Here is an 8,624-nt window from a genome sequence, read left to right as displayed (position 1 = left end):
TAAAAAAGCCAAAAAGGCCAAAAAAAACCAATACACCTCGCTTTCAACATGGGTTGCCTTACGTTCGGGTTTTCCTGGATATTTACAATGGGAATTGAAAATTCTACCTGAATGCCATTTTTGGGTGCCAAATCTCAGCGATGCCCAGGGTGTATGGCAGCCCTAGAATGTATGGCAGCCCTAGAATGTGTCCTAGGTCTTCATAGTGCAAGAGGGATGGTCACTGGTCTTAGCACATAGATATTTCTGTCTCTATGTTTTTAGAAGACATCTGAAGGCAGCCCTGTTTAGGGAAGCTTTTAATGTTTGAGGGACTAATGTATTTTAATATTTTGTTGGAAGCCGCCCAGAGTGGCTGGGGAAACCCAGCCAGATGGGTGGGGTATAAATAATATTTATTATTATCATCATCATCATCATCATCATCTGCATGATTCCTTATCTGAGCCAAGGCTGTACTCTGGGCTGCCAAGAATCTTTTCCAGATCACTTGCTAGCAGTACTATAGTGTATTGAAACATATCTGAATAAATACCAAAGAGACATCTGACTTTTTCTTTCATTTGTTTGCATCCATTTTCCTGCAGGTCTGATAAGGAGCGATGGAGCATTGCCCCAATAGCAGCAATCTGTGTCACATGCACTGTAACCTAATTAAACGTAATTGTGTCTTGGGTCCTGATTTGATTTAATTCATCTCCAGAGTTATTTATGTAGCTGAAGCACATTTCCTATTTCATTCAATTAAACTTAATTAAGAAGGTATCATTATACTGAAGTTTTTATCTTTCCATTTTTAAAAAACAACAACACCTATCTCGATAAGGCACAAAGCACTGGCTTTAAATAATTAGAGGCGGTTATTGTTTAGCTTTGCTGAATGGCAAAGGATTTTATGGTTCACAAAATATTCTCATTTGGCTTTTGCATACATATACATGTTCCAGATGGTTTAAGAAAACTGAAATTTTCTTGAGATCCTTTTCTCCAAAGACCTAGGCTTCAGCACTAGCAGCAAAGGCCAAGGCCTATAATTTAGTAGCAGTGCATGTTTTGTATGCACAGTAATCTCAGGTTCAAACCCTAGTTTCTCCAGTTAAATAATTTCTAGCAGGATAATCAGTGAAAGCAAATTGGGAACTTTAAGAGCTCTTTTCAGCCAGAACTGACAATAATGGACCAGGGGTTCGGTCCACAGTGATTTAATTTGTTGTGCCGCCTCCAAGAAGCAGGGAGGTCTGTATGGAGGAGATATAGAGTGGGTTAATTTAACCTGATTCATTGGAGTGTTGCTAACTGTGTGGTGGGTGGGACACACCACAAGATGTCGCGTGACACGTCACATGATGTGCCCCCCAATGTGGGGGGGCAAGTTAGCACCCCTGAACTGAATTAAAATGCAAATTGAACCAAATTTCTTCTCCATCCCCATCACCTGTTCACAAAACGTAGAATGTTTAAACCAGGCATAGGCAAACTCCAGCCCTCCAGATGTTTGGGACTACAATTCCCATCATCCCTAGCTAACAGGACCAGTGGTCAGGGATGATGGAAATTGTAGTCCCAAACATCTGGAGGGCCAGAGTTTGCCTATGCCTGGTTTAAAGTGAGGTCTTAGGCAGGTCTGTGACCTTAACATATATGAGTGCTGGAGGTGAAATAGTTAAACAAGTTACCCAATCAGAACCCAGGGGGTGGAGTCAGAGGGACTATAAAACCAGCTCTAGGAGGGGCGAAGGAGGAGTTCGTTGGGAGTTGGGTGGCTGGTTGGAGTGGTAGAGAATTGGGATAGAGTCTGTGGGTAGATTGAGTTAGTGTAGCGAAATAAGTTGAGTCAGGAACAGTTAGGAGTTAGGAAGACAATATCTGAGAGGTGGTTTAGTGAGTGAGAGCAGGTAGCGGAAGTTATAGGTCTGGATAGGCACCCCATGATTGTAATTGACTGATACCGTTTATGAAACCAAACAGAAGTTTATGTTCCAATTTAACCCTGACTGGACTCAGTACTGTACCAGGTAGGGCCTGGGTGGTGGCAGCGAGAAATAAAGTGGTGGCACAGGGATCAATAGATGGTGAAACGTCCGGGGACCCTGTGTGATCACCACAAAGTCAACAACTGAGAAAGAAAGTGTTTCCCCTGTCTCCACACAGACTCTTCAAGTATATAAGTTTTAAACTTTAAACATCTATCAGCCCTTTCCTAGCCAAGCACCCATTTCCTACTCTTGCTGGACTGGGAAGAACATGAGAAAAGAAAAATACTGAGTTTGCCAATAAGGCTGAGATTGCTGATAAGGCTGCAGCAGTAAATGAACAAATAATGCACAGAAAAAGGCCAAGTATAGTAATAAAAGCAAGCGGACAATAAAATGAAAATTAAAAATATACCTTTCTCCTGCAATATTACATCTATTGTATAAGGGAACAAGGCTTCTCTTAAGACCAGCCAAGAAATGGTCCAGTAAGCCTATCTCTATGCAAGCTTATTCCAAAGTCAATAGACTTTTCCGTGTAACAACATTTGGCATTTCAGAACATCTTGCTAAACACAAACCCTTTATCTCAATGCTGATCATTAGATGGAGATAATTGAAATACATTGCAGTTCCACTAAATAGCAGCTCAATGAACTAATTGTAGATCTCAACTCAGACTAAAATGCGTTACAGCATTCCCCAAGATAGGATGATTTCTTGGCGGCCAGCAAAGTGAAGGGGCTATTTGCAGTGCTGGGAATAGTTAATTCTAGTTCGATGTAGAAAATGTGGGTGTCGCAGCAGCATGTAAAGAGAAATGGTTTAAAATCTTGCATTCATTCTCTGATATATTTAGGGCCTTGAAAAGTATCACTCTGCCTTTAAAATCTGCAGGACAGGTTGACAGGGAGAGATTTGGAGAACGCGACTTCATCTCTCGTCATTCAAACACCATGACAGGTGAAGCTAAACTTGGAACACAGCTATCAAAGACTCAGACACTCTACTTAGTCATAATTGGCAGCTGTGTTGCAGCTTCACTGTGAAAATTCTGCTTTTTAAAGTAAGTGCTACATAATTACTCTTTTTTTTATTAAGAGCATTATTGGCTGTACTGCAGCAGTAGGAAAGATATAAATTATATGCAGCAGGAGGAACTGGTAAAGAACAAGGGGGGTGTCTCATGATTTGGGGTGTAGTGGTGATTGGCGGCCATTTTGATGGACAGGGTGGAGAGCAAGGGAGATCAACAGTAGATGGAGGTGTAGCCAGCGATAGGCAGAGCCACCACCTGATTGGTTGCAACTAAGAAGGCTGGAGCATAGGGCTGGCGGGCTAAGGTTGGTGGGAAAGGGGCCCGATCCTCCACTGTTTGGGCGTAGACAACTGAGGTGTGTGTTTCTTCCTAGAAATAAGTTGAAGAATAGACATGGGTTGCCTGTAGAGTAAGAAAAATTCTGGGCTGCTTCAGCTGTTGCCTGACGTGTCACCAGTTGAATCTACTAGCAGTTTGTATATCTCACTTGTATACCATGGCCCTCCTCCAAGGAACACAGAGAAGAAAACAGGAACATCTGTCATTTGTCCTACTAACAGCCCTTTGATAAGTAGGTTAGGCTGCTAGGGAATGACTCCAGGAAGGTCATGCGGTGAGCTTTGTGTATAAGTGGGGATTTGGATGCAGGGCTCTCAGGTTGTACTCCAAACATCTACAGTGGTACCTCAGGTTAAATACTTAATTTGTTCCGGAGGTCCGTTCTTAATCTGAAATCGTTCTTAACCTGAAGCACTACTTTAGCTAATGGGACCTCCTGCTGCTGCTGCCGCGCTGCCGGAACACAATTTCTGTTCTCATCCTGAAGCAAAGTTCTTAACCCGAGTTACTATTTCTGGGTTAGCGGAGTCTGTAACCTGAAGCATATGTAACCTGAAGCGTATGTAACCCGAGGTACCACTGTATATGAAGCTGCTGGGAGAGATCATCATAGGGTTTGGGCTGGGTGTTCATCAGTATGCAGATGATACCCAGCTCTACCTCTCTTTCAAATCAGAACCAGTGAAGGCGGTGAAGGTCCTGTGTGAGTGTCTGGAGGCATTTGGAGGATGGATGGCAGCTAACAGATTGAGGTTGAATCCTGACAAGACAGAAGTACTATTTGGGGGGACAGGGGGCAGGTGGGTGTTGGAGACTCCCTGGTCCTGAATAGGGTAACTGTGTCCCTGAAGGACCAGATGCACAGCCTGGGAGTCATTTGGGACACACAGCTGTCCATGGAGGCATAGGTCAGTTCAGTGTCCAGGGCAGCTGTCTACCAGCTCCATTTGGTACACAGGCTGAGACCCTATCTGCCCGCGGACTGCCTCGCCAGAGTGGTGCATGCTCTGGTTATCTCTCGCTTGTATTACTGCAATGCACTCTATATGGGGCTACCTTTGAAGGTGACCCGGAAACTACAACTAATCCAGAATGCAGCAGCTAGACTGGTGACTGGGAGCGGCCGCCAAGACCTACTTTGGCTCCCAGTACATTTCCGAGCACAATTCAAAGTGTTGGTGCTGACCTTTAAAGCCCTAAATGGCCTCAGTCCAGTATACCTGAAGGAGCATCTCCACCCCCATCATTCTGCCCGGACACTGAGGTCCAGCTCCGAGGGCCTTCTGGCGGTTCCCTCACTGCGAGAAGCCAAGTTACAGGGAACCAGGCAGAGGGCCTTCTCAGGAGTGGCACCTGCCCTGTGGAATGCCCTCCCATCAGATGTCAAACAGATAAACAGTCGTGTAATTTGTAAAAGATATCTGAAGGCAGCCCTGTTCAGGGAAGTTTTTAGTGCTTTATGTTGCATTGTGCTTTTACTATTTTTTGCTAGGGCAACCCAATCAGATGAGCGACATACAGATGTTGTTGTTGTTGTTATTGCTATTTCTACCTAGCCATGTCATTTTGATCCAAATTTTAATATGACATTTTATTTTATAATGTGTATTTTTTTTTAAAGTGCTGGTTTTATTTTAGAGCAGGCATCCCCAACCTGCAGCCCTCCAGATGTTTTGGACTACAATTCCCATCATCCCTGACCACTTGTCCTGTTAGCTAGGGATCATGGGAGTTGTAGGCCAACAACATCTGGAGGGCTGCAGGTTGGGGGTGCCTGTTTTAGGGGGTGGGGAATAGGCTAACTCTGTCATTAGCATCTGGTTTTAATAAGTTATGGTAATGCATATTTCATGTAAACTGCTTAGAGGTTTCGATTGAGTGGTATATAAATATGATTAAAAGAATTAAAAAATGGTCTTTGGCATCCAAACAGCAAGGCAGACCTGAAGTCTGCATAGTTCAACTTCACGCTGCGTAGAGTCAAACCGGCAGTAAAACGAACTGAATATTCTGTTGGCTGCTGCTGCTCCCGCTACAGCAGGCCTTCTAAATATTCAGATAATCCTTGCTATGAAAGAGCTGTCTAACCTTGCTCTTTGCTTTCTCCTGCTGCTCTGTGTTTCACAGTGCACTGAACTGAGTAAATCTGGCTCATAAGCAAAGAACGGGGCTGCTGCCACCTCCTGCGTCTGAGAGCTATCTCAAGGCACTCAGAAATACATTTGGTGGGAATAGAAGTCAGTTATCACAACTGCTTTAAATATATATTGTTGTTGTTGTTTAGTTGTTTAGTCGTGTCTGACTCTTCGTGACCCCATGGACCAGAGCACGCCAGGCACTTCTGTCTTCCACTGCCTCCCGCAGTTTGGTCAGACTCATGTTTGTAGCTTCGAGAACACCGTCCAACCATCTCGTCCTCTGTCGTCCCCTTCTCCTTGTGCCCTCCATCTTTCCCAACATCAGAGTCTTTTCCAGGGAGTCTTCTCTTCTCATGAGGTGGCCAAAGTATTGGAGTCTTCAGGATCTGTCCTTCCAGTGAGCACTCAGGGCTGATTCCCTGAAGAATGGGTACGTTTGATCTTCTTGCAGTCCATGGGACTCTCAAGAGTCTCCTCCAGCACCATAATTCAAAAGCATCAATTCTTTGGCGATCAGCCTTCTTTATGGTCCAGCTCACACTTCCATACATCACTACTGGGAAAACCATAGCTTTAACTATACGGACCTTTGTTGGCAAGGTGATGTCTCTGCTTTTTAAGATACTGTCTAGGTTTGCCATCGCCTTTCTTCCAAGGAGCAGGCGTCTCTTAATTTCGTGACTGCTCGTAATTTCGTGATTAAATATATATATTAATCATTTTTTCAACACAAACATCAACCGCAAAAGACACATACAACAAAAACCATAAAAACAATAATAACACAATTTAACAATTCAGATTTGAATACACTGATGTACCTATGACTACACCTTTTTTTAAACAATATTTTCCCACCTCTCTCTCCTCTCCCTACTTCCCACCACTATCCGCCTTATCGCTTAAATATTCATTCCAGATATCTTCAAATTTATCCATTCTTATTTTGCGTTGACATGCAATTTGTTCGTATGTAGCTAATCTGTCCATATTATCAATCCATGTGCTCAATGGAATCTTTTTGCGGCTCTTCCAAGTCATCAAAATAAGTTTTCTTGCTTCTAATATAGCACGGTACATCCAATTTTTTTGACCCCTTGAAATCTCCCACATTTCCGGAATATAATTTAGAATTAAATTCAGTTCCCCTAAATAACAATTTCTTTTTATTACTCTTGCTATAAATATCCTCACCTCACACCAAAATGATCCTATCATCAAGCAGTTAATCAACGTATGTACTAAGTTTGCATTGTTACTCCCACATCTCCAGCAATTGTCTGCACTTGTTATTTTCTTTTGGTATAGTTTTGCTGGAGTCCAGTGGACTCTAAATATTATTTTCTGCTGAATAAGTCTTAGTCTTAGATCCATAGAGGCTATTTCTGTTGATTTTATACTTGACTCCCATATATCTTTTGTTATCTGTACCCCTAACTCTTCACTCCATTTTTGTCTATCATATTCTAAATCATATTTCTTCCTGTTGAGTAGCATTTTATATAGTGCAAGTGTAGAGTTTTTTGTTTTTGTTGCAGATCACAACTGATATATATATATCACCATAAAGGAGAAGACTGTGACCAGATAACCTGCCTACTGTCCAGAATCGAATGGCTGATGGGCAAATTCCCAGCCCCTTCTTTCCTTCTCACAATTCTGTTATCTTTAAACCAGACATCAACCAGGCAGCCCTTCAATCTGAGGCAGGGCTGTAGCGTGGGGATGGTTGGGGGGCACATGATTTTGAGGGGGCGCAAGCCAGGCACCCCCATGCAGGTATCACCACCCTGCCTGCCGTTGGGGGTCTCTGGGCCCTCGAGCCTGGCCTGACCTTGCTGCCGCATCCCTGCCCCCCTCACTGAATGGATGACTGGCCATTGTTGGAGGGATGTGCCAGCCAAGGGCCGTGTCAGCCAACCAGGCTCCCACCTTCACGGGCCGCAGCGCAGCCCCCGTGAACCCTCCATGCCCCATGCCTACCTAGTGGTGGCAAGGGTTTGGCTTCCACAGTGGGCTGTTGTTCCCCCTCTGCACCCAGCCTCTGGTCCCGGGCACAAGCAAAGGACACTACGCCACTGAAGAGGGGACACATGAAGGTTGTCCAACAGGTCAATCGCAATCTACTGGTAGATCCCTGGGAGGTTTTGGTAGATCGCAGTCGATCGCTGGGTCCCTTCACTTAGCGTTGGTAAAATCGAATTTGGCCCCTCGCCCCCCTTCCATTGTTGCACAATCTGCAGAACGGAAGATGGAGTTTACTCAGTGAGGCTGTTTGTTTCCCCAGAGATTTGTTGGTGAGTGGCTTTTCATATCCCCCCCAACCCCCCTTAAAATGGGTCTTTCCTCCTCCCTAAAAGGTCAACAACTTTGACCTTAACCCCTAAAAAGGGGGGGGTAGATTATGTTAGATTTCTGATATGCAACTGTGCAGTTCTTGTTTACATTCCAGGCTATTGGAAGTCTCACTGGAGATGGATGTTGTTGTTACTGGTTTCCTGTTTCTTTGTCTCAGTTGGTTCACTGACTCTCACAGAGAGAGGATGTATATTCTTTTCTGTATGAGTAGTTAGAAATAAACGTAGCAATGTAGCTCATATCTTTCTCATCCTTCTGCTGCATGGATACTCTGTATAATGAGGGAACATGCCTGGAGCCTCATCAAAGGCTTAGGTCATTAATCACCATCGGAGGAGATTCCAAAGAACGTCCGAGGAGGAGTAGCTCGGTCGTATGCAAGATCTGACAGATCACTGCCAGTTTTTCATTCTGTAAGTAGATCGCAGTCTCTTGGGAGTTGGCCACCCCTGAGATAAAAGCCTGGAATCCGGTAGTCCTTCAGACAGAAAACTCTTGTCCCTAAAGTAGGACACGGGGATAAATAGAGGCAATCTAGAGGTGGGAAACCGATCTTTCTGTGCCTCAGGACTCTCACCAGGCTATGGATCTCATAAGACTTGTTTTGCACATCCCTTGGGTGTTTTTGGTTGGCTGGAAAGTCTCTCTGAACCCTTATAATGCTTCCTAATTGGCTGGCTCAAGGACAGAGAAGGGTGCATGAGTGTGTACAGAAACTAACCTTCTGAAATGGCTAAAATGACCAGAAGAATCAGAAATCAGGAAGAGCAAAATTTT

This window comes from Podarcis bocagei (genome assembly GCF_964188305.1).
Source record: "Podarcis bocagei genome assembly, chromosome: 11".
NCBI lineage: Eukaryota > Metazoa > Chordata > Lepidosauria > Squamata > Lacertidae > Podarcis > Podarcis bocagei.
Note: the sequence above shows the minus strand (reverse complement) of the source record.